Genomic DNA, 26,235 nt, shown 5'->3' on the forward strand with positions numbered 1-26,235 from the left:
GTCTCTTGAAGATGTACACGTGCTTAAGGTTTATTGATACGTTGACGATTTTTTAATTGTTTAGGTGATTTGACTGGGACAAATGAAGTTGATGTTGCTTCGAAAATTATCGACATTTTTAATAGTCACTTGGGAGGTTTAAATTTCACTTGCGAATTTGCAAACCAGAATTGCATTCAGTTTTTAGATTTACAGCTTGATTTCTCTAGGCAACACTTGTGCTGGATGTACAACCCGCGATCCAAAAAAAAAAGTATTTTGTCATTTGAAAGTGCCACTCCAAACTTATAAAAAGAGGAATAGCTACAAATTGCTTACTGCCTGCTCTCACAAAAAGTTGCGAACACAAAATGTCAACCGCCTTCGATCAGCAGTTTAGGAAGTTAAAATCTGCAGGGTACCCTAACATGTTACTTTCTAGCGTTTGCGAGAGCCTATTACAGAAACTTACAAGGATCACAGAATAAAAAAACGTACTCTAGAACAGATCAACAAAAAAAGAGTCCAAGTTGTGCCTTATATGCACAGGGTATCGCATAATTTGAAAAAGATAGCTGGTAGATATTGTATTAATCTCCTTTTTTCGGCCCCCTGCAAGCTTGGCAAGATATGTCCTATGCTTACAAGGAAAAAAAGTGATCAATGCGCAAAAAAAACATGCCGTCATGTACACTAACTGCACAAGTGGGGTTGTTTATGAAATTCCTTTTAGCTGTGGCCGTGTTTGCATTGGACAAACGGGTCGGTGTTTCAATGAGAGAGCGCGCGAACATAATCTGTCTGTACGAAGCAAGAGACCGATCCCACCGAGCGTTCCACGCATGCGTGACGCCGCCATAACTGTAGTTCGTAGAAGGCAGACGCCAGTTCACGAGATAGCTCATTCCGCCTCGTGCTCTGCTCGCGCAGACCTCCAGCAGGGTTGTCGCGCGTGCAGAAAGACTACAGCTCCCACGATGCATGTCGGCAGCGGTGGCGTACTCAAACTAGCTGGTGAGATCGGTCTATTCGGGTGGTCATCTTGCTGAGCACGTTAAACGATGTGGGTGTAAGCCACTTTTGAAAATGACGAAGTTCCTAAAGAAAGCAAAGGACAAGATAGAGACGGAAATTATAGAGGCGTTTTTTTTATCAAAAAAGCGGTAGACAAGTGCGTCAGCATGCCGTCGGTAGGTCTCATTGACAAAGAAATATTTTTTTCCTGATGGTTTTATCTGAAGAACGGCACGTGGTAGGCATATAATCTTAAAGTATAATTTTTTTGAGCTTTTTGTGTTTTTATGCTCGCTGGCGATGGTATATATTGCTTGGTTGATGATGAAATAAACTTAGTTGGAAGTAAGCGCCAGTCCTGTTGTACGTGTGCCTTCTTTGTAGTCCTTGTCAAGTTTGCGCTATTTTTTACCACCTATAGAACACAAGGCCTGCGCGTTTCCTCCTCTAAACGTCATTAGTAGTAGATCCCCTCAGCGCCCCCTAGGTAGCCCGGATGAGCACCATCGTCTGCCAACGCCAAATACAATGAAGGAAATATTAATCAATACAATCGCGTTTTTTTTTTTTTGTTCAGCATTTCTTGTGGGTACCCAAAAAGCAACAACCGCCTTCGATGGTGTCCAGGCTCGTTCTGCCCACGCGCTCATCCCCGAGCGTCGGCTAGCCCCTCGCGCCCGACGACTGTCTTGATTCTTTTCTATGCCAACATCAAGCGTGAGTCCATTAAGGCTCGTTGCGCATCACCACGGTGTCCACCGCTCCGCCGAAACGGCTGAAGTATAGTTCATCGGGGCATCCTGCGTCCTCTCCTTTGCAAGAACCCTGCGCGATCGCCTTACACATACAGCTTTTTACACTATAACTGCTTTCGTCTCTGAGGACCCACCACTTCCAACCCAGACGGCAAGAAGATCAAATGTTCTTCGTCCGAAGTCAGTCACCACTCACTGTCGCAACCTCACGCACGAACAGTCGCACGAATTCTCACGAATAACACCGCAGTGCGCCAGGTCCATCGAGGACTGGTCTCGCTCCACTGTTCAGTCTTGCATAAGACGGTCGTGAACAGAAAACAGACGACTGTCGCACTAGTTGTCCTCGGCGGAACTGTCCTCGTCGTCCCTGTTGTTCGGCGATGAGCCCGGTCTCGTCTCGGCACAGCTGGCCGGGGAATCCCGAGTCTGCGCAGGGCCCCGACGTGGGTCCCGGGGAAGCGGCGAAGAAGCCCGGAGGACCCAGGAAAGGTCCGAAGGCGTGACTCGGGCTCAGGTAGTGGGGAGACCACAGCCCCTGGCGTTGGGCGAGCTTCATTCGCGCTGTCATCTGCTTCTTCCGTGTTCCGTCGTGCCAACGCTCTGTCGACGTGTCGACGTGCCAACGCTGTGTTGAGGATGTGTGTGGAGATGTGGTCGGGGAGGCGGGTATGACTAGTCGTCGATGTTAACGTTGTCGGAAGGAGGGGTGCACAGAGGGGACCTGTTCTTTGTTTCGTTCATGTCGCTTTGCCGGAAAGCTGGTGTACCACCATTAGCTTCTGTGATGCTGGGCTCAGTATCAGTAACCTGGACTGAACTTGCCGAAGTCTGTTTCCCTTCTTCGAGGCACGTTTCTGGCGGATTTTTGTATTCCAATTCGAAGCGAGCTGCAGGAACGTCAAAAGGAGTTGGTCTTGGCATCATCACTGGCACATGAAGAGCTTCAAGTACGAATGGTATTGCGGTGTGTCTTCTTTTCTGTAGGTCCCCGTACCAGGTGTTCCGTCGAACCGCAGACCGCTTGGACACTTCCTTGATGAACATCCACATTGCGATGAGCATGAGGAAGATACAGTGGCACATGATGTAGTAGAACTGCACGAATGCCATGATGACTTGAATTCAGGATATTCCAGAGTCACGCCGTCACCTTTCCAGGGGACAGGGCCCCCATTAGCGAAACGTCGCTGTCCATGTTGTGACATTCTCAGCTGAAGCGGGAACGGGAGTGCAGCGTTGCCCGATGCTGGGCCCGGGACGGCCGGTGGAGTCCGCCCTGGGTTCTGGACTCGCCCCCTCCAGAGGGACCTCATGGCGTGAACAAGACGCGATGTGGGTTCGACGTGGTCCGGGTTCTCGGTACCTAAGCTGCGCCGGGGCTGCGCCGGCTTCGCGCGTTGTCGCGGCGCGAAGCCACCTCCTCACCTCCCACGCAGAATGGAGGGAAGTTGGGCGCACGTGTGTTGCGCGTCTCAGCCACTGGGGAGCAGGACCGCGGGCGCGGTGATGCGTTCCGAGAAGAAACCGAAATCTAGAAACGCGTCCAAATGGAACGCTTTTACAGAACGCCGTAAAACGCTTCCCCGGCGTTATACGCTTCCAAAAATAGTTGATTTAGTGGTTTTCGATGATGCTCTACAAGTTTATAATTGACACCATATGTATATTTCCACTAATTAAAAAGTTAATTAACGAATTATAATTAATTAGCCGGCTTATCGCAAAGGCCACCCACGTAATGTCCGCCTGGCCGTATAACCCAGCCTGCATAAACCGCATTAGTGTAGCTTTCACGGTTTTTTTCAAACAAATGTGCAAGAATAAAAAAAACACCATATATATATATATATACCGGGTGTTTTCGCGAAGACTTTCAAAAAACCTAAACATTAGGGCGTTTGAAAAAAAGAGAAACTGTCTTCGGGAACAAACTACCAGACACGGCGGACGTCAGGAATTGCCAAGAACATACTAAGTAACCAGATAATTAATTAAAATGTGTTAATTATTTTTTTAATTAGTGGAAATAGACATGGTTCCAATTAGGAAGTTGCTGAGCGTTATCGAAAACCACTAAATCAGTCATTTTCAGAAAGACTTTGAGCGCGTGAGAAGAGTAGTAGTGCACTAAAGTCACCACTCGTGGAGCAGGTACAAGGCTAGCGGTTGCGGGAACGCGCCCGCGCGATTTTTCCGCCCCTTATCTAGCCCCAGCCTTGTACCTGCTCCACGAGTGGTAACTTCAGTGCACTACTACTCTTCTCACGCGCTCAAAGTCTTTCTGAAAATGACTGATTTAGTGGTTTTCGGTAACGCTCAGCACCTTTTTAATTGGAACCATATGTCTATTTCCACTAATTAAGAAGTTAATTAAGAAATTTTAATTAATTAGCTGGGTAATTAGTATGTTTTTTGGCAATTCCTGACGTCCGCCGTGGCTGGTAGCTTGTTCCCGAAGACAGTTTTTTTTTTTTTTTTTTTTAAACGCCCTAATGTTTAGGATTTTTGAAAGTCTTCGCGAGAACACCCGGTATATATATAATTTTGTTTTAAAGATAGACGCGGGTGTGTGAGGGCGTTCCGACACTAGCGTGTCGGGTACCACCCATGCCGTCATACTGTGAAACGAAACCACGTTTTTGTGCGGCGGGAGTTTGTGGGCTGAAGCACTCGCTCCTGAAAGCAATGGCTTTGGGAAAACTATATTTGGTCCCTGCCTTCCAGTCACCGTGGTCGCGCGACGTCGGGTGTTGCCGTCCCCACGTCGCTGCAGTTTTGTTGCTTTCTAAAATGAAACTAAATACCGCCGCATGTTCATCGACATTCCTGTTCTTGTTTAAATCATGCGTAACTACAAAAATCTCTATTTAACTCAAAGACTGCTGTGTTGATTACCTAGGTGTCTCTCGGTGGGCTTTCTTTCGAGAGGGACCCCGGTACCTGAAAAATCTGCTGTGAAAGAAAGTTGGTGTAGAGAAGTGAGCTAAAGCAAAGAAGGCAATGTCTGCACGCTGAACCCGCACAGCGCGCTTGTTTGTCTCGAGTTCAGTCGTTGCACAAAGTGCCCCAAGAACTTTTTGACCTTGGCTCGCAATGTATTGCATAAATGCGCTCAAGTTTTTTTTTTTTTTTTTTTTTGTGTGTGTGTGTGTGTTTAGCTTGTACCTTGTTTGCCGGCGTGACAAGCACGCGCCGCTGGACTGTTCTTCTGTCAAATGCTCGACAGTAACATTTTGCCTATCATTTTGGGAGCCAGTTGGCGACGGAGCGGAGTAGCATGGTTTCGACCGAGCAGACGTCTTCCCTCGAGCAGACGTCTTCCCTCGCGCGACGAAGCACGCGCAACTACAAGCCTGCCAGAGGTGCCCTCACGTGCATGCGAACATGATTGCACGACAGAGGCACCAGCCGGGACGCTTGCAACCCATTGTTTCACGCTTGCTTACTTTTGACAAAAATTTGGCACGTCGGGAACCAGTAAAACGATGGCAAGCGGTTTTTCGGAATTGCTCGGGAATGCCTACAGCGCTCTGCACTTGTGGGATGTCTCAGCAGTAAAAAACACAAGCAGCGACTTCCGCCACAACACGTCACATCAGAACACAACACAACACAAAGTGCCCTTTGTTTGTACAGCACTTAAAACGAATATATTTAGTTTTCTAAGAATATCTGCTCCAAAAGCCACTTTTGCTGCTCCGCAGCGCCGTCTTGGCTGCTCCAAAACACTGTTCTGGTCGCTCCAAAGGCCACATTTGCTGCTCCAAAGCATTGCTTTGGCTGTTCCGAAAGGTGCTCCAAAATGGTTTAGGCAATCACTGAGATTGTCAAGAATGGCGTAAAACGTATCTATCTCGAACCTTTTGCTGCCGTGAGTCCTGTCATGCGCTTCCACTGTTGTGAATTGCCCCGAAGGTCTCGATTTCCTTTACGTTGATAACACTGCTCTACGCTCAGTGCCTGAGCCCTCTCTTCGAAACCTTCAAATTTAGGCCGGAGGGAATTCACGAAGCCGTCAAGTGAGTTCAACAAGTCAACAGCTGTTGAGAGGTCTAAACCAGGCCTCTGAAGTACGGCACTGGTCTTGTCAAACCGCCCAAGAATATCATTCCACAGTGTTGCCAGTAACGCGTTTTCAAGCTTAGACAACTTCTTGAGAAGTGACTGCGCTTCAATACGAGCATCGCAGGTCTCATCTTCGTCGTTCATCATGCTACAAGACAATTCTGGATTCGTTTGAAATTACCCACAATTTATTTGCAGGAATCGGCGCGCCTTGACCATCTAGTGTCAGACAGGCTTCTCAGGACGGAGGGCTTTTGTCCTTGTTCAAGGCTGTTCATAAGATATCTCGAGCGCTTTGGCGAGGCAGAAAAGAACACGTACAGCTTCTGAGTTAGGCAGAAAAACTTCTCTGCCTCTACACAGCAATGGACACTGCAAGCTCCTACTAGATTTAAAGAATGACCCGAGCAAGGAACATAAATAGCTAGTGGCTTTTTTTTTTTTTTTTTTAATCTGGGCTGGGAGACCCTTGTACTTCCCCGACATGTTACAGGCAAGGCATTGCCCCTGCAGTTTTAATTGAAATGCCGTTCGCGTCAAGGAGAGAGAGTACTGCTGCTGCCAGGTGCTGATCCGTGTGCGATTCAATTGGAACAAATCCGGTGAAATTTCACGAACAATACCCATTAAGCAATATCGAAACAGACAGCTGGTCAACATGGACAATGTCGGAAGTAGAATCAACAATCAAAGAGTATAGCATTTGGCACGTTGCACCTGTTCGACAATTCGCTTTCGTACGGTCTGTGCCATCAAGTTAATGAACTCATCACAAGTGAACTTGGAGAGATACGACGGGTGACCCCCTACCCTTGTTGCCTTGGCGGGCAATGTGATCTCTCAGATCTCTGGCCCGTGTACCGTCTTTCGGAGGTAAAAATGTTTCGATCTATTTTGAAAGTATTGCGGGCCCTTCTTGATGCAGTGGGTTCGAAATTCGTTGGGTACAGCGGCAGGCCACTTATAACTGGATCGCTTTCAACAATGACGGGTCCTACCCCAAGGGGATGTGGAGACCATTCTAGGAGCCCACCGGATTCGTTGAGAGGTGATGCAAGTGTTCCTGAGAGATTCCCACTTGCATGGTCAGCATGCAACCGGCTCCGGTACAGTTGCGTGCAGGCCTGGGGTACATTGTTGAGCACTCACTTGGAGAGCTCCTTGAGATTGTTCTCCGCGGGGATGGCGGGTTGCTGGGTGCTCCGTGGCAGGCGCTCACACGCACCATTGAGCGGGCAGGATAGAGGAGACTATGGTGCCTTCATGAAGCGCACATGAAGGCACCCTGTAGAGTAGACGGGACAGAATCCTCGATAGTTAGTTCCTTTGGCCTGATCGATGGATTGTCCCCGGACCCCGGTAGTTAGGATTTAGGCTTTCTGGTGATCCAAATGGATCGATTTACAGCACCCTGCTTTTAGGATTTTCACCAGCTCTTGGCCCATGGGATAAGCTTTATCACAGCCTTTTAGGTTGTAAAATGTTCAGTGTGCAGGCAGTACGCGACCTCGTCGTCTCTATAAACTACACAATTTTTTTTCAAGATGTCGTCTTGTTCCGTCGGTTTCGTGTAAAAAAAAAAGTCGAAATTAAATGTATACTTTTGAGCCAGGGTTTAATTATTTTTCTTTTTTTTCTTTCCCATCTCCTTCTCGTGGAAAGTCGAGGTGTCCCACGCAGTTCTGGTGTGACACGGAGACGGAGTCTGTTCTGCGGCGACTCTACCTTTGTCCGAGTCGCTAGTGGGTGTTGCTGGGAGCTCCATTGCGGCCTATGGTCCCCGAACTGTTCGGCTGCAATGGAAACAGTCTGCCTGAATGCGAGTCTTTCACTCGGAATATACCCCTGGGCGGGTGCGCTCACGATGTGCGCCACGAGGAGGTCTGGAAGCGTTCGTTCCCCGAGCCCGAATGGAAGGCAAAAACAAGAAGACAAAAAGCAGCAAAAAACGAAACAAAAAGAAACGACAGTGGGTGTCCGGTTTCATAGCCTCTGACAAGTGCCCGGCTGCGTCTTCTCAGCGCTTTTGCTTTTGCGAGCTGCTTTTCTTGCTTTGAGGTGGCTGCGCATTTCTCATTCGGGGGGCGTTAGCGCCAGTGCTGTTTACTATCTATCGTTGGCGAGCAGTTCTTTTGGCGTCTCGCTGTTTATTTTCTGTCCTTTTCTGAGCTGTGCCAGGAGACGGACGACGTGAAATGCGGCCGTAATGGGGGGTGTGCACGGCAGACGGAACGCTTTTTGGTTTCCTCCTTCCTTTCACCGCCTTTTCTGTTTGGGATATCTATGTGGTTGAGATGTGTTCTCGTATATATACACTCTCTGTATATATATCTATATGTTTGTAGGTACATTAAGAGTGCCCTCGTTTAAAAAATATGGAAAAAGGTTGGCGCGGAATCTTGGGCGGTTGAAAGAACTTCGCCTGTCACCGAGTGCGGCTACCCGTGGTGTCTTGAAGAAGCAGAAAGGTGTGCAGGCCCACGGAGTACAAATAAGATGGCGAGGTTTTCTTCTTCATCGTAATGGATCTTTTAAGACTTTTACGAGCGATTGTTGTCGATACTTCGAGAGGCAGGGGAGACTCGGGCAGAAAGTGGCTGGAAGGTAAAAGACAACACAACGACTGTTTTCTGTCTTGCGTGTATCTTTTTTTTCTTGTTTGCGGGGGAGGGTAGGGTAAGGCGTGGAAGCGCTTTCAAGTGCCTTCGCAGATCGGGGCTTGGAGCGGTAGCCAGCGGCATAGCCTCTTTTATACTGGAAAGCCCGTCAAATTGGCGACGATAATAATCCCTGGAGAAGGGGAAAAAGAGGGACAAAGGACAAACAAAAATCTCCAAACACAGCTAGGTGACTGGTGCGCGACCGAAAAAATCCGCCTGGTCCGGGTAACGAACCAGGGACCTCTCCATTTCCAGTGGAGCGGTTTGCCAACTGAGCTAACGAGGAGACGTCAGTAGAGCAAACGGAATTTATCAGCTGCCACTAGTCTAACACCAACAAGGGTGAACGAACGGCCTGCATTTTTAAGGTTATGATGATAACAGAAAGGGGGGTGCAAGCGAGCTGTACAAGAATGACGGTAATAATCCCTGGGGTCCTAAACTCGTCAGACACAAAATTGGAGCCGAAAGTTCAATCGGTGCGCTCCATCAACTTGGGCCACCACAGGCCCTGGAGAAGGGGACTTGGGTGCTCGTCAGACTTGACGTCACGCGCCACCTGCCAATGCTGTCCATCTGTTCTGATGGGCCCTCGTATATCCTTGGACGTGTTCCAAGAGATCTTACTCCACGGCAAGGGCTTTGTACTTTCGCATCCGAACCCTGCCCGCGTCCAGCTTCGCTCTATCTGTTTTATCACGTGACACGACCCGCCGGAGTAGCTCGGATCTATTAGGGTAAGATTTCGAACGCGGCCCTTCCAGTAAAACCTTTTGGGCGGTCTAGTTGGTTCGTGTCTGTGGTAAATAAATAAACTGCGTAAAGGACGACCACAGAGGCAGAAACGAGTACCGCACACGGAGCGCGGATTTCCAACTGTTCATTGGGCGCAGACACAGCAGTAATCAGCTCGCGACGATAAAAGGGAGATTAAACATGACCATGCAAAAAAGCTGTCAAAAAGTGTTCCCGGGCCCTCAGGTTGAAACATCGCCCAGTCTCGCCAGTGAACAGACACCCGCCCGCAAGAATGCGCTATTTCATAAATAGTACTTGAAGTGCATTCCGTGTAGCGATTGCTGTGCTCCTTATTGCATTCTTGCCTGCTCCCGTTTGGCTGCACCATAGGGCACACTTTACCGAGTTTGCAAGACGCAGAAAAGACGAGCGAGGCAGGGTATGTGGCTGGCACTTTTTTTTTTTTTTTTTTTTTTAATTAGGGCCAGGCCATGATGGTACGGAATTACTTGCACGGGCATTCTTTTCTTTTTGCCTCTGCTCTTTGGAACTGGTTTTTAGCCTCCGTAGAAGGCGCTCACGTACAGCACAGACCAAGTGTTGGGGGTACCCTGCAGCAGTAAGGCGGTCACATTGACCGTGGAAGCTGCTCGCCATTTCATGTGCCAAATAAACAGTTGGAAGTCTGCGCTCCGTGTGTCGTGCTTGTTTCAGCCTCTGTCCTCGTCCTTTGCGCAGTTTATTTTATTTCCCTACACGACCCTTTCCCGTTTTCGGGACCTGCGGCGGGGTGGAGGTCTCGAGCGATTGACCGAGAACCAGCGAGCTTGTGATTGGCTGTCCAGACCCACGTGGCCCCCGTGGAGAACACGATCGCTTCACGAGAGCGCGCGCTCGGCTGCCGGCCACCTGACCGCGCAGGTCGAGGTTAAGCCGGGATCACACTTGCAAAAGTGTATAGACCTTTGCATTGCTTATCACCCGGGCGAAACATGCTGAGTCACTGAGCTGCGGACGCATGCGCAGGGCTGATACATCTCACAGCAGAGCAACAGCAGTGTTGCCGAATGTGCACCCCCATTCCATTCCAATTCCCCCCCCACCCCCCTCTCCTCCCTCCCCCCTCTGCACTTAGCTTTGACGCTTCTTTTTTGTATTGCATTTTTTGCGTATAAGTCTGTTAGAGCTCCACGCGGGTTAGCTGTTTCTCGTCCGCTCATTTTATTTCTTAGCAACTGGCTCGCTGACTGGCTCAAATTCGCTGACCGTAAACACACACACACACGCACGCACGCACGCACGCACACGCACGCACGCACGCACACACACGCACACGCACACACACACAAAAAAAAATAGAAGAACCGGGCTCATTCCATTCCCATTCCATTCCGGGCAAAAGACATCTAATTCCATTCCCATTCCATTCCGGGCAAAATGCATCTAATTCCATTCCCATTCCATTCTCTTCAACGCTGCCGCCATTCCATTCCCATTCCATTCCGGGGTCATTCCAACTCCGGAGTGGCAACTCCGCAACACTGAACAACACAGCATGCTCAGGGCGTTCCACAGTCCAGCAGACAAAGATGTCAGCGCGAACAAGACGATTTTTGCAAAAAGTCTGGTCAATGGGAGGAGCCGGCGGAAGCCCGGGTGGAGCGGCGGAAGCGGCGGCACCGCCAGCGCCGCATATTCCCCCTGTGATTACCTTGCGAATTAAGACTGCGCTGGGATGTCGTTGAATGATTCGCGTAGCGCGGCGCAGGTATTTTTTTGCTTCTGGATGAGGCTGAAAGTGCATGAATGAATAATTGTAAGAGATTGGTGGAAATAAGGAATATCAAGGTGCTGAGTGCGTTTACTGAGCCAGAAAAGGTGACATTGATGAGAAAAGTTTTACGAAACATGAGGCGACACTGCGAAATGGGGTACGCACGCGTTCGGGGTTTGCGTCAAAACTACCACGGAGTCGAATCCAGGGACTCGGTGTCCGAGTGGCTTAACGCATCTCCGCTCGGGAGTGTGGAACGAAAGCTTGCGCTGGGAACCTCCTGGGTTCGATCCCCACCGGCTCCGCCCGTTTCGATCTGGATGAGTTTCGTAACGGCACGCGTTCGAAAAGGCGTAAAAGAAAAAAAGAAGTGAAAAAATAGAGATTGTTGTGAGTCAGCGCTGTGTGAGTGTACCACTACTGCGTGATGCACGCAGCGGTTAGCGGATTGTACTGCACTGGCTAAATTTCTCATCTATAGCTAAGCGACCGGTCACCCGTTGAGGCGTACCAACATCAAGGCTGTATAAACATACAAAGCAAGCCAATTTCTTTTTTTGTTTCTTCGGAGTCGAATTTACCGTTTTTATTGTCCAGTCCGTGGTGGCGACGGTCGCGAGTGCATGCAGTCAAAAGAAAGTCTGAGTGCGTTCTGAACGTCGCCGTGACGACAACGTCACGTGCATTGCCCTTTCAACTCTAGCGTGCTGAAATGAAATACTTGAATATATCTTTACCTAAAAATTGTGACTGCCGGGGATGGGGAATATCTGAGGCTAGTGGTCACAAGATCTGTCAATCATCGCGCCCAAGATCATCGAAACAATTTCGGCCAATGACGTGCCCTTGTTGCCGCCCTATTCTTACCAATTAATGACCAAACTCCCTACACATACGGCTGTGGACGTCTAATGCAAATGAGCGGAGTAGGATGTATTCTCCCAAGTGAAGTATTTGGTAGAGACTGTATTCTCCTGATACGGCCACCAGACGATGGTGCCCCCAAAATAACCATTGGGTCCAATTGGAACCAACGGGGAAAACCGTTTGGAATTTCGGACTCCTCATTGAAAAAAAAAAAAAAAAATCCAAATTGGTTCCAGTTGTCGAAATCCAACTGAGCATTGCCAATTGAAACCAATTGGGAATGTCGTTAGTGATTTTGGACTCTTAGTTGAATAAATCAGTTGTTTGCAATTGTCAAAACCCAATTGAGTGTTGCTAATTGGAAGCAACTGAGCACCACCACGTGACAAAACTGTTCATGGTTTGTGATAACTGGGCAATGAAACACTAGTAGATGATTTTTGACAACGGCGTTCATTCTGCCTCCTCTTGCTGGGGCGTCGTCCTGTTGTTCAGGCGTTGGCCTCTGGTTCGCTAGTTTCCTCCTGGTTCAATTTTTCCTCTGCAGCTTTCCTAAGAGCACCAATGTGGGTTAAATTATTTTATGGGATATACGTGTTCATATTCAGGTAAGGCACAATAACATTTCCCGTCATAAAACATGACTGTGTATAGTTATTTAGAAATCAAGTCTCAGACTGCAGCAGAAGGCGGCCCCAGCTGCCCAACAGGGCTTTGCAGGCGGCGTTTTGGACTGGTCAGAAATATGGATCCACTAAAATTCTATTTTGCTTGAAGGAGAGCATTCGGCAATATGTGCAGTACATCCATAATCGATGTGCAAATTCTGGTAGAAGATAATTGGAGCATGTATTTTTACGTTACAAAGAAAAAGAACTGTGACCATGCTGACAATGTCCGATTCCAAACCTCGGATACTCAAATACTAGCTGTTTCCTATGAGCCACTGAGGCCTGCTCTGCTGCAAGGGGTTAGGACAGTTAATATGCTGTAACTATACACATACTGCATAGTTAAACGGTTTGAGAGAAATTTCTGGCGTGTTCTCTATTTTAATAAAGCTCTCCAGCGAAAGCATTTAGCTCCAGCCCTAAAGCGGCATTCAGTTTTACAGAAATAAGTTTCCAATGTACTGCATCTTTCCGCGAAAAGCGAATCGCGTTTTTCCGACCGCAAAAATAAACTACAGATCGTGGCGAGCTCAAACTTCGTCAGAACGTAACACAGCGGTTGGTGCATCATGCCAAAGTTTTGGAACAGTTAGTGATCTAATTCAAAACGTAGAAGCAGTTTTCTGGTAGCGTCTCTTCGCTAAAACGTCATTTGTTCATCTGATATAGACCCCGAAGTTTCAGGACCTACTAGTTTTTGTTTTATTATAAAGTTAACAGCGAATTTCGGAGACACTAAACCTCAATTCTCCATTCAAAATTTCCCAACAATCGCTTCATAACTGTTTAATCAGACAACTCTAAAACTGTGGTAATGCAGTGCTTTCGCAAATCTATAGTATATTTTAGAAATGCTTAAAACACTTTTTTTTTCTTTCGCGCTGGCATTTGATTAAACGGAGTATACTTTCGAATCGACAGCTCGGAAAATTCTTTTCTGTAATGTTTCATTCGTTCAGGCTTCCACCCTGTACTGACCATAAAGCTAAGGACGTGTCTCGGCATATTTATTAATTCGAAATCGCCGATTTGCAATTTCAGCAAGCACCAAGAACAAAACCAGCGACATCAACGCCGTAATGATCACCCCACTATTCAGCACTCGCAGCAATAAAACATGACAGAACTTCCTTGAATCTCTGCCGTAACCATGCCACAGATGCCGTGCGTGCCATGTTCGTGCGCGCTCCTTCATGGCCGCCATCTTTGCCCAGTGCATGTTCGTGCGCGCTCCTTCGTGGCTGCCATCTTTGCCCAGTGTGCACAAACGCTTCCAACGATTCCCGCCAATTCTAGCAAAAAAAAATAATGTGATAGTCAATTTACATGCACAAGATTTCCTCATTTTGAGATATAAAAAAGTACGTGCAAGTGCTATTAATTGGGACGCCCCATGATTGGGTTGAATCCCAATAAAATTATTTGCTACTTGGAACTTATTTTTTCAATTGATGTTGGGATTATTAAATACTTAATGAAAATACGATTACGATTGTTACCAATTGATATTCTAATTGGACCCAATGGATATTCTTAACTGGGCTGCCAAAAACGAAATATCTCCCGTAAAGTTCCGAGAGAACGCCCGCCCCCGAGAGATGGCCCATCCCGTTTTTCTGGCTAAATATCTGTAACATAAAAATTGCGAAACATCGCCCACCCCCCGATTCCCGTCGGACGTCACGCGAGGCCCGTCGGGAATCGCATCAACCGCGCAATTTGCTGTACCGACGCGTCTGACAAGCGAGTTCAAAGCGGGTTCCCGTGTTTTTGTCGGCGATTTGCGCGCGCGATGTCGGCTCCCGTAACACGCGAGCTTTTCCCACGTGTATGTTGCGCCGTGAAATGCGGATCTGCTGCGTCTGCAATCTACGGTATCCGTTCCCGTGTCATAAAGTTTGTAGCGGATTCCCGCGTTTTTGTCCGCGATCTTTTTTTATCACATCCTGGGTGGCGGGCTGGCAGGCGCACTCGCGTACGGGTTTTAACCTTTCTGCACAGCCGTGCACGCCACTCAGGATCAGATTTTTGGTATGCAAATAAATATTATTATTATTATTATTATTATTATCTGATTCTCCAATCACTCACTGAAAACAGGGTAAAATGAAGATTTACACTAAATTTAATTAAATAGTAAAGTGTGGATTAATTCAAAACTTTTTTCTTTATATATTGCGTCATACTAGCACAAAAGGAGGTTGATTTGTTTAGTTATTAAGAAAACTTTATATGCTGTAATACTTCAGCGAAACAAAATAACTCCAAAGTTTATATGAAAGTTTTCTATCGCCTTCATGGCGCACGGTGCCACTGTTGCCAGTAAACAAAGTATTAAAGGTCTTTTAACTGTCCCAAAAAGCAAAAAAAAAAAAGTCTTTGAATTTGAATCATATTATATTGCGTCATACTAGCACAAAAGGAGGTTGATTTGTTTAGTTATTAAGAAAGCTTTATATGCTGTAATACTTCAGCGAAACAAAATAACTCCAAAGTTTATATGAAAGTTTTCTATCGCCTTCATGGCGCACGGTGCCACTGTTGCCAGTAAACAAAGTATTAAAGGTCTTTTAACTGTCCCAAAAAGCAAAAAAAAAAAAGTCTTTGAATTTGAATCATATTATATTGCGTCATACTAGCACAAAAGGAGGTTGATTTGTTTAGTTATTAAGAAAGCTTTATATGCTGTAATACTTCAGCGAAACAAAATAACTCCAAAGTTTATATGAAAGTTTTCTATCGCCTTCATGGCGCACGGTGCCACTGTTGCCAGTAAACAAAGTATTAAAGGTCTTTTAACTGTCCCAAAAAGCAAAAAAAAAAGTCTTTGAATTTGAATCATATTATATTGCGTCATACTAGCACAAAAGGAGGTTGATTTGTTTAGTTATTAAGAAAGCTTTATATGCTGTAATACTTCAGCGAAACAAAAGAACTCCAAAGTTTATATGAAAGTTTTCTATCGCCTTCATGGCGCACGGTGCCACTGTTGCCAGTAAACAAAGTATTAACGGTCTTTTAACTGTCCCAAAAAGCAAAAAAAAAAAAGTCTTTGAATTTGAATCATATTATATTGCGTCATACTAGCACAAAAGGAGGTTGATTTGTTTAGTTATTAAGAAAGCTTTATATGCTGTAATACTTCAGCGAAACAAAATAACTCCAAAGTTTATATGAAAGTTTTCTATCGCCTTCATGGCGCACGGTGCCACTGTTGCCAGTAAACAAAGTATTAAAGGTCTTTTAACTGTCCCAAAAAGCAAAAAAAAAAAGTCTTTGAATTTGAATCATATTATATTGCGTCATACTAGCACAAAAGGAGGTTGATTTGTTTAGTTATTAAGAAAGCTTTATATGCTGTAATACTTCAGCGAAACAAAATAACTCCAAAGTTTATATGAAAGTTTTCTATCGCCTTCATGGCGCACGGTGCCACTGTTGCCAGTAAACAAAGTATTAAAGGTCTTTTAACTGTCCCAAAAAGCAAAAAAAAAAGTCTTTGAATTTGAATCATATTATATTGCGTCATACTAGCACAAAAGGAGGTTGATTTGTTTAGTTATTAAGAAAGCTTTATATGCTGTAATACTTCAGCGAAACAAAATAACTCCAAAGTTTATATGAAAGTTTTCTATCGCCTTCATGGCGCACGGTGCCACTGTTGCCAGTAAACAAAGTATTAAAGGTCTTTTAACTGTCCCAAAAAGCAAAAAAAAAAAGTCTTTGAATTTGAATCATATTATATTGCGTCATACTAGCACAAAAGGAGGTTGATTTGTTTAGTTATTAAGAAAGCTTTATATGCTGTAATACTTCAGCGAAACAAAATAACTCCAAAGTTTATATGAAAGTTTTCTATCGCCTTCATGGCGCACGGTGCCACTGTTGCCAGTAAACAAAGTATTAAAGGTCTTTTAACTGTCCCAAAAAGCAAAAAAAAAAAAGTCTTTGAATTTGAATCATATTATATTGCGTCATACTAGCACAAAAGGAGGTTGATTTGTTTAGTTATTAAGAAAGCTTTATATGCTGTAATACTTCAGCGAAACAAAATAACTCCAAAGTTTATATGAAAGTTTTCTATCGCCTTCATGGCGCACGGTGCCACTGTTGCCAGTAAACAAAGTATTAAAGGTCTTTTAACTGTCCCAAAAAGCAAAAAAAAAAGTCTTTGAATTTGAATCATATTATATTGCGTCATACTAGCACAAAAGGAGGTTGATTTGTTTAGTTATTAAGAAAGCTTTATATGCTGTAATACTTCAGCGAAACAAAATAACTCCAAAGTTTATATGAAAGTTTTCTATCGCCTTCATGGCGCACGGTGCCACTGTTGCCAGTAAACAAAGTATTAAAGGTCTTTTAACTGTCCCAAAAAGCAAAAAAAAAAAGTCTTTGAATTTGAATCATATTATATTGCGTCATACTAGCACAAAAGGAGGTTGATTTGTTTAGTTATTAAGAAAGCTTTATATGCTGTAATACTTCAGCGAAACAAAATAACTCCAAAGTTTATATGAAAGTTTTCTATCGCCTTCATGGCGCACGGTGCCACTGTTGCCAGTAAACAAAGTATTAAAGGTCTTTTAACTGTCCCAAAAAGCAAAAAAAAAAAGTCTTTGAATTTGAATCATATTATATTGCGTCATACTAGCACAAAAGGAGGTTGATTTGTTTAGTTATTAAGAAAGCTTTATATGCTGTAATACTTCAGCGAAACAAAATAACTCCAAAGTTTATATGAAAGTTTTCTATCGCCTTCTTGGCGCACGGTGCCACTGTTGCCAGTAAACAAAGTATTAAAGGTCTTTTAACTGTCCCAAAAAGCAAAAAAAAAAAAAGTCTTTGAATTTGAATCATATTATATTGCGTCATACTAGCACAAAAGGAGGTTGATTTGTTTAGTTATTAAGAAAGCTTTATATGCTGTAATACTTCAGCGAAACAAAATAACTCCAAAGTTTATATGAAAGTTTTCTATCGCCTTCATGGCGCACGGTGCCACTGTTGCCAGTAAACAAAGTATTAAAGGTCTTTTAACTGTCCCAAAAAGCAAAAAAAAAAAAAAGTCTTTGAATTTGAATCATATTATATTGCGTCATACTAGCACAAAAGGAGGTTGATTTGTTTAGTTATTAAGAAAGCTTTATATGCTGTAATACTTCAGCGAAACAAAATAACTCCAAAGTTTATATGAAAGTTTTCTATCGCCTTCATGGCGCACGGTGCCACTGTTGCCAGTAAACAAAGTATTAAAGGTCTTTTAACTGTCCCAAAAAGCAAAAAAAAAAAAGTCTTTGAATTTGAATCATATTATATTGCGTCATACTAGCACAAAAGGAGGTTGATTTGTTTAGTTATTAAGAAAGCTTTATATGCTGTAATACTTCAGCGAAACAAAATAACTCCAAAGTTTATATGAAAGTTTTCTATCGCCTTCATGGCGCACGGTGCCACTGTTGCCAGTAAACAAAGTATTAAAGGTCTTTTAACTGTCCCAAAAAGCAAAAAAAAAAGTCTTTGAATTTGAATCATATTATATTGCGTCATACTAGCACAAAAGGAGGTTGATTTGTTTAGTTATTAAGAAAGCTTTATATGCTGTAATACTTCAGCGAAACAAAATAACTCCAAAGTTTATATGAAAGTTTTCTATCGCCTTCATGGCGCACGGTGCCACTGTTGCCAGTAAACAAAGTATTAACGGTCTTTTAACTGTCCCAAAAAGCAAAAAAAAAAGTCTTTGAATTTGAATCATATTATATTGCGTCATACTAGCACAAAAGGAGGTTGATTTGTTTAGTTATTAAGAAAGCTTTATATGCTGTAATACTTCAGCGAAACAAAATAACTCCAAAGTTTATATGAAAGTTTTCTATCGCCTTCATGGCGCACGGTGCCACTGTTGCCAGTAAACAAAGTATTAAAGGTCTTTTAACTGTCCCAAAAAGCAAAAAAAAAAAGTCTTTGAATTTGAATCATATTATATTGCGTCATACTAGCACAAAAGGAGGTTGATTTGTTTAGTTATTAAGAAAGCTTTATATGCTGTAATACTTCAGCGAAACAAAATAACTCCAAAGTTTATATGAAAGTTTTCTATCGCCTTCATGGCGCACGGTGCCACTGTTGCCAGTAAACAAAGTATTAAAGGTCTTTTAACTGTCCCAAAAAGCAAAAAAAAAAGTCTTTGAATTTGAATCATATTATATTGCGTCATACTAGCACAAAAGGAGGTTGATTTGTTTAGTTATTAAGAAAGCTTTATATGCTGTAATACTTCAGCGAAACAAAATAACTCCAAAGTTTATATGAAAGTTTTCTATCGCCTTCATGGCGCACGGTGCCACTGTTGCCAGTAAACAAAGTATTAAAGGTCTTTTAACTGTCCCAAAAAGCAAAAAAAAAAGTCTTTGAATTTGAATCATATTATATTGCGTCATACTAGCACAAAAGGAGGTTGATTTGTTTAGTTATTAAGAAAGCTTTATATGCTGTAATACTTCAGCGAAACAAAATAACTCCAAAGTTTATATGAAAGTTTTCTATCGCCTTCATGGCGCACGGTGCCACTGTTGCCAGTAAACAAAGTATTAACGGTCTTTTAACTGTCCCAAAAAGCAAAAAAAAAAGTCTTTGAATTTGAATCATATTATATTGCGTCATACTAGCACAAAAGGAGGTTGATTTGTTTAGTTATTAAGAAAGCTTTATATGCTGTAATACTTCAGCGAAACAAAATAACTCCAAAGTTTATATGAAAGTTTTCTATCGCCTTCATGGCGCACGGTGCCACTGTTGCCAGTAAACAAAGTATTAAAGGTCTTTTAACTGTCCCAAAAAGCAAAAAAAAAAAGTCTTTGAATTTGAATCATATTATATTGCGTCATACTAGCACAAAAGGAGGTTGATTTGTTTAGTTATTAAGAAAGCTTTATATGCTGTAATACTTCAGCGAAACAAAATAACTCCAAAGTTTATATGAAAGTTTTCTATCGCCTTCATGGCGCACGGTGCCACTGTTGCCAGTAAACAAAGTATTAAAGGTCTTTTAACTGTCCCAAAAAGCAAAAAAAAAAGTCTTTGAATTTGAATCATATTATATTGCGTCATACTAGCACAAAAGGAGGTTGATTTGTTTAGTTATTAAGAAAGCTTTATATGCTGTAATACTTCAGCGAAACAAAATAACTCCAAAGTTTATATGAAAGTTTTCTATCGCCTTCATGGCGCACGGTGCCACTGTTGCCAGTAAACAAAGTATTAAAGGTCTTTTAACTGTCCCAAAAAGCAAAAAAAAAAAAAGTCTTTGAATTTGAATCATATTATATTGCGTCATACTAGCACAAAAGGAGGTTGATTTGTTTAGTTATTAAGAAAGCTTTATATGCTGTAATACTTCAGCGAAACAAAATAACTCCAAAGTTTATATGAAAGTTTTCTATCGCCTTCATGGCGCACGGTGCCACTGTTGCCAGTAAACAAAGTATTAAAGGTCTTTTAACTGTCCCAAAAAGCAAAAAAAAAAGTCTTTGAATTTGAATCATATTATATTGCGTCATACTAGCACAAAAGGAGGTTGATTTGTTTAGTTATTAAGAAAGCTTTATATGCTGTAATACTTCAGCGAAACAAAATAACTCCAAAGTTTATATGAAAGTTTTCTATCGCCTTCTTGGCGCACGGTGCCACTGTTGCCAGTAAACAAAGTATTAAAGGTCTTTTAACTGTCCCAAAAAGCAAAAAAAAAAAAAGTCTTTGAATTTGAATCATATTATATTGCGTCATACTAGCACAAAAGGAGGTTGATTTGTTTAGTTATTAAGAAAGCTTTATATGCTGTAATACTTCAGCGAAACAAAATAACTCCAAAGTTTATATGAAAGTTTTCTATCGCCTTCATGGCGCACGGTGCCACTGTTGCCAGTAAACAAAGTATTAAAGGTCTTTTAACTGTCCCAAAAAGCAAAAAAAAAAAAAGTCTTTGAATTTGAATCATATTATATTGCGTCATACTAGCACAAAAGGAGGTTGATTTGTTTAGTTATTAAGAAAGCTTTATATGCTGTAATACTTCAGCGAAACAAAATAACTCCAAAGTTTATATGAAAGTTTTCTATCGCCTTCATGGCGCACGGTGCCACTGTTGCCAGTAAACAAAGTATTAAAGGTCTTTTAACTGTCCCAAAAAGTAAAAAAAAAAAGTCTTTGAATTTGAATCATATTATATTGCGTCATACTAGCACAAAAGGAGGTTGATTTGTTTAGTTATTAAGAAAGCTTTATATGCTGTAATACTTCAGCGAAACAAAATAACTCCAAAGTTTATATGAAAGTTTTCTATCGCCTTCATGGCGCACGGTGCCACTGTTGCCAGTAAACAAAGTATTAACGGTCTTTTAACTGTCCCAAAAAGCAAAAAAAAAAAGTCTTTGAATTTGAATCATATTATATTGCGTCATACTAGCACAAAAGGAGGTTGATTTGTTTAGTTATTAAGAAAGCTTTATATGCTGTAATACTTCAGCGAAACAAAATAACTCCAAAGTTTATATGAAAGTTTTCTATCGCCTTCATGGCGCACGGTGCCACTGTTGCCAGTAAACAAAGTATTAACGGTCTTTTAACTGTCCCAAAAAGCAAAAAAAAAAAAAGTCTTTGAATTTGAATCATATTATATTGCGTCATACTAGCACAAAAGGAGGTTGATTTGTTTAGTTATTAAGAAAACTTTATATGCTGTAATACTTCAGCGAAACAAAATAACTCCAAAGTTTATATGAAAGTTTTCTATCGCCTTCATGGCGCACGGTGCCACTGTTGCCAGTAAACAAAGTATTAAAGGTCTTTTAACTGTCCCAAAAAGCAAAAAAAAAAGTCTTTGAATTTGAATCATATTATATTGCGTCATACTAGCACAAAAGGAGGTTGATTTGTTTAGTTATTAAGAAAGCTTTATATGCTGTAATACTTCAGCGAAACAAAATAACTCCAAAGTTTATATGAAAGTTTTCTATCGCCTTCATGGCGCACGGTGCCACTGTTGCCAGTAAACAAAGTATTAAAGGTCTTTTAACTGTCCCAAAAAGCAAAAAAAAAAAGTCTTTGAATTTGAATCATATTATATTGCGTCATACTAGCACAAAAGGAGGTTGATTTGTTTAGTTATTAAGAAAGCTTTATATGCTGTAATACTTCAGCGAAACAAAATAACTCCAAAGTTTATATGAAAGTTTTCTATCGCCTTCATGGCGCACGGTGCCACTGTTGCCAGTAAACAAAGTATTAAAGGTCTTTTAACTGTCCCAAAAAGCAAAAAAAAAAAAAGTCTTTGAATTTGAATCATATTATATTGCGTCATACTAGCACAAAAGGAGGTTGATTTGTTTAGTTATTAAGAAAGCTTTATATGCTGTAATACTTCAGCGAAACAAAATAACTCCAAAGTTTATATGAAAGTTTTCTATCGCCTTCATGGCGCACGGTGCCACTGTTGCCAGTAAACAAAGTATTAACGGTCTTTTAACTGTCCCAAAAAGCAAAAAAAAGAAAGTCTTTGAATTTGAATCATATTATATTGCGTCATACTAGCACAAAAGGAGGTTGATTTGTTTAGTTATTAAGAAAGCTTTATATGCTGTAATACTTCAGCGAAACAAAATAACTCCAAAGTTTATATGAAAGTTTTCTATCGCCTTCTTGGCGCACGGTGCCACTGTTGCCAGTAAACAAAGTATTAACGGTCTTTTAACTGTCCCAAAAAGCAAAAAAAAAAAGTCTTTGAATTTGAATCATATTATATTGCGTCATACTAGCACAAAAGGAGGTTGATTTGTTTAGTTATTAAGAAAGCTTTATATGCTGTAATACTTCAGCGAAACAAAATAACTCCAAAGTTTATATGAAAGTTTTCTATCGCCTTCATGGCGCACGGTGCCACTGTTGCCAGTAAACAAAGTATTAAAGGTCTTTTAACTGTCCCAAAAAGCAACAAAAAAAAAGTCTTTGAATTTGAATCATATTATATTGCGTCATACTAGCACAAAAGGAGGTTGATTTGTTTAGTTATTAAGAAAGCTTTATATGCTGTAATACTTCAGCGAAACAAAATAACTCCAAAGTTTATATGAAAGTTTTCTATCGCCTTCATGGCGCACGGTGCCACTGTTGCCAGTAAACAAAGTATTAACGGTCTTTTAACTGTCCCAAAAAGCAAAAAAAAGAAAGTCTTTGAATTTGAATCATATTATATTGCGTCATACTAGCACAAAAGGAGGTTGATTTGTTTAGTTATTAAGAAAGCTTTATATGCTGTAATACTTCAGCGAAACAAAATAACTCCAAAGTTTATATGAAAGTTTTCTATCGCCTTCTTGGCGCACGGTGCCACTGTTGCCAGTAAACAAAGTATTAAAGGTCTTTTAACTGTCCCAAAAAGCAACAAAAAAAAAGTCTTTGAATTTGAATCATATTATATTGCGTCATACTAGCACAAAAGGAGGTTGATTTGTTTAGTTATTAAGAAAGCTTTATATGCTGTAATACTTCAGCGAAACAAAATAACTCCAAAGTTTATATGAAAGTTTTCTATCGCCTTCATGGCGCACGGTGCCACTGTTGCCAGTAAACAAAGTATTAAAGGTCTTTTAACTGTCCCAAAAAGCAACAAAAAAAAAGTCTTTGAATTTGAATCATATTATATTGCGTCATACTAGCACAAAAGGAGGTTGATTTGTTTAGTTATTAAGAAAGCTTTATATGCTGTAATACTTCAGCGAAACAAAATAACTCCAAAGTTTATATGAAAGTTTTCTATCGCCTTCATGGCGCACGGTGCCACTGTTGCCAGTAAACAAAGTATTAACGGTCTTTTAACTGTCCCAAAAAGCAAAAAAAAGAAAGTCTTTGAATTTGAATCATATTATATTGCGTCATACTAGCACAAAAGGAGGTTGATTTGTTTAGTTATTAAGAAAGCTTTATATGCTGTAATACTTCAGCGAAACAAAATAACTCCAAAGTTTATATGAAAGTTTTCTATCGCCTTCTTGGCGCACGGTGCCACTGTTGCCAGTAAACAAAGTATTAAAGGTCTTTTAACTGTCCCAAAAAGCAACAAAAAAAAAGTCTTTGAATTTGAATCATATTATATTGCGTCATACTAGCACAAAAGGAGGTTGATTTGTTTAGTTATTAAGAAAGCTTTATATGCTGTAATACTTCAGCGAAACAAAATAACTCCAAAGTTTATATGAAAGTTTTCTATCGCCTTCATGGCGCACGGTGCCACTGTTGCCAGTAAACAAAGTATTAACGGTCTTTTAACTGTCCCAAAAAGCAAAAAAAAGAAAGTCTTTGAATTTGAATCATATTATATTGCGTCATACTAGCACAAAAGGAGGTTGATTTGTTTAGTTATTAAGAAAGCTTTATATGCCGTAATACTTCAGCGAAACAAAATAACTCCAAAGTTTATATGAAAGTTTTCTATCGCCTTCTTGGCGCACGGTGCCACTGTTGCCAGTAAACAAAGTATTAACGGTCTTTTAACTGTCCCAAAAAGCAAAAAAAAAAAGTCTTTGAATTTGAATCATATTATATTGCGTCATACTAGCACAAAAGGAGGTTGATTTGTTTAGTTATTAAGAAAGCTTTATATGCTGTAATACTTCAGCGAAACAAAATAACTCCAAAGTTTATATGAAAGTTTTCTATCGCCTTCATGGCGCACGGTGCCACTGTTGCCAGTAAACAAAGTATTAAAGGTCTTTTAACTGTCCCAAAAAGCAACAAAAAAAAAGTCTTTGAATTTGAATCATATTATATTGCGTCATACTAGCACAAAAGGAGGTTGATTTGTTTAGTTATTAAGAAAGCTTTATATGCTGTAATACTTCAGCGAAACAAAATAACTCCAAAGTTTATATGAAAGTTTTCTATCGCCTTCATGGCGCACGGTGCCACTGTTGCCAGTAAACAAAGTATTAAAGGTCTTTTAACTGTCCCAAAAAGCAAAAAAAAGTCTTTGAATTTGAATCATATTATATTGCGTCATACTAGCACAAAAGGAGGTTGATTTGTTTAGTTATTAAGAAAGCTTTATATGCTGTAATACTTCAGCGAAACAAAATAACTCCAAAGTTTATATGAAAGTTTTCTATCGCCTTCATGGCGCACGGTGCCACTGTTGCCAGTAAACAAAGTATTAAAGGTCTTTTAACTGTCCCAAAAAGCAAAAAAAAAAAGTCTTTGAATTTGAATCATATTATATTGCGTCATACTAGCACAAAAGGAGGTTGATTTGTTTAGTTATTAAGAAAGCTTTATATGCTGTAATACTTCAGCGAAACAAAATAACTCCAAAGTTTATATGAAAGTTTTCTATCGCCTTCATGGCGCACGGTGCCACTGTTGCCAGTAAACAAAGTATTAACAATCTTTTAACTGTCCCAAAAAGCAAAAAAAAAAAAAAGTCTGAATTTGACACAGTTCGCGAGTCGTTTAACGACAGTGACTTTCCCTTTTGGTTTTAAAGTGTGCAAGGCGGTGGCATAATCTCATAAAAAAAGGGGGCAAGCTCGTGTAAGACAAAACACATATACTTCTACTGACCGATGTAAGATGAACCTTACATGTACAATTAGCTCTGTCTGTGCCTCTCTCTCTCAGTCACTCCCTTTGTTGGTCTGTGTGCGTGTCTGTGCACACATACAAGTGTTTGTTTGTTTCTTCACATTCTGATATGCTTGGATGAGATGCCTCGCGGAATTGATAAAAGAAGTGGAAGATGTAAACAAAGCTCACCTCTCCGATTAGCGCAAAAGAGCAGTGCAGTTTCCTTGTGTTCAGCCTGTTACACATTTTTCTTTGCTTAATGTTATTTTTTTATTACAAACAAAAATAATTTGCATGGGTAGCATAAAATTACGGACAAATAATAATAAAAGCATTTCTGATATTAGTTCCGTGGGAAAGGATTTTTTTGAAGTAGGTGTTCCTGTGGAAAATCCTAGTGGAGTCCGTGTGGCTCAAATGACGATTCAAATCACCTTGATTTTTATTCTCCATCTTAAACTCAATGAATTTGTGGTAGATTAATTTCAGAATATCAATGCCTCGTCCATTTTGTGAAGAAGTGCAGTGGTTGCACCTTTTGGAAGCCGGGAAGGTTTCTCGTCGGAAGCCAGCCTTCAATGTGATGTTAAATTTATTTCCTGGGATATATAAGAACCGGAGAACAGCTAGATTGTCTTTTTTTAGGTCTGCCCCAGACCTTATGCAACGTCGCCCTTAATGTGTCGGCTCGAAGAAACAAAGTTCTGTCCGTGCGCGCTTCCGCCGCCACAACTTTGCACGCGAAAAGGTGCCGCAGGCTGCTGCTGAACGGTTGAACACCAGCTGCTCCGCTAGTGGCGTTGCGCGCGTTTTTCGAAACGCCCCTCCCGAAGTTTCCGCTTGGAGCGTATTGGCTCCATGGCTACCCATGCCACCAACTTAACCCCAGGGCTAAGACAACCCTAAGTTCCCCTCTTCTCAAAATTCTGGTCCCACAAAGTCTACATTAGTGCTTAAACTCCAACCACAGCTATTTCTTATGACCATGTGCACATATTTTTTAGTCTTTGACTTGTGCTATGGCCTTCTATGTGTTAGAGCTTGCACCCGTAGTAGTTGTTAGCGCGCCAATCGTGAATCGCAGCAGACCGTTT

At 41.7% G+C, this 26,235-nt stretch overlaps 1 protein-coding gene across 2 annotated transcripts in view; it reads left to right on the forward strand.

Annotated features, from left to right (window-relative positions):
* The window catches only part of LOC8036309 (beta-1-syntrophin), a 69,146-nt gene that overhangs the window by 9,236 nt on the left and 33,675 nt on the right, over positions 1–26,235 (forward strand). The gene's annotated exons all lie outside the window — the stretch shown is intronic.

This window comes from Ixodes scapularis, unplaced genomic scaffold (assembly GCF_016920785.2).
Source record: "Ixodes scapularis isolate PalLabHiFi unplaced genomic scaffold, ASM1692078v2 PGA_scaffold9__187_contigs__length_104089568, whole genome shotgun sequence".
Taxonomy (NCBI): domain Eukaryota; kingdom Metazoa; phylum Arthropoda; class Arachnida; order Ixodida; family Ixodidae; genus Ixodes; species Ixodes scapularis.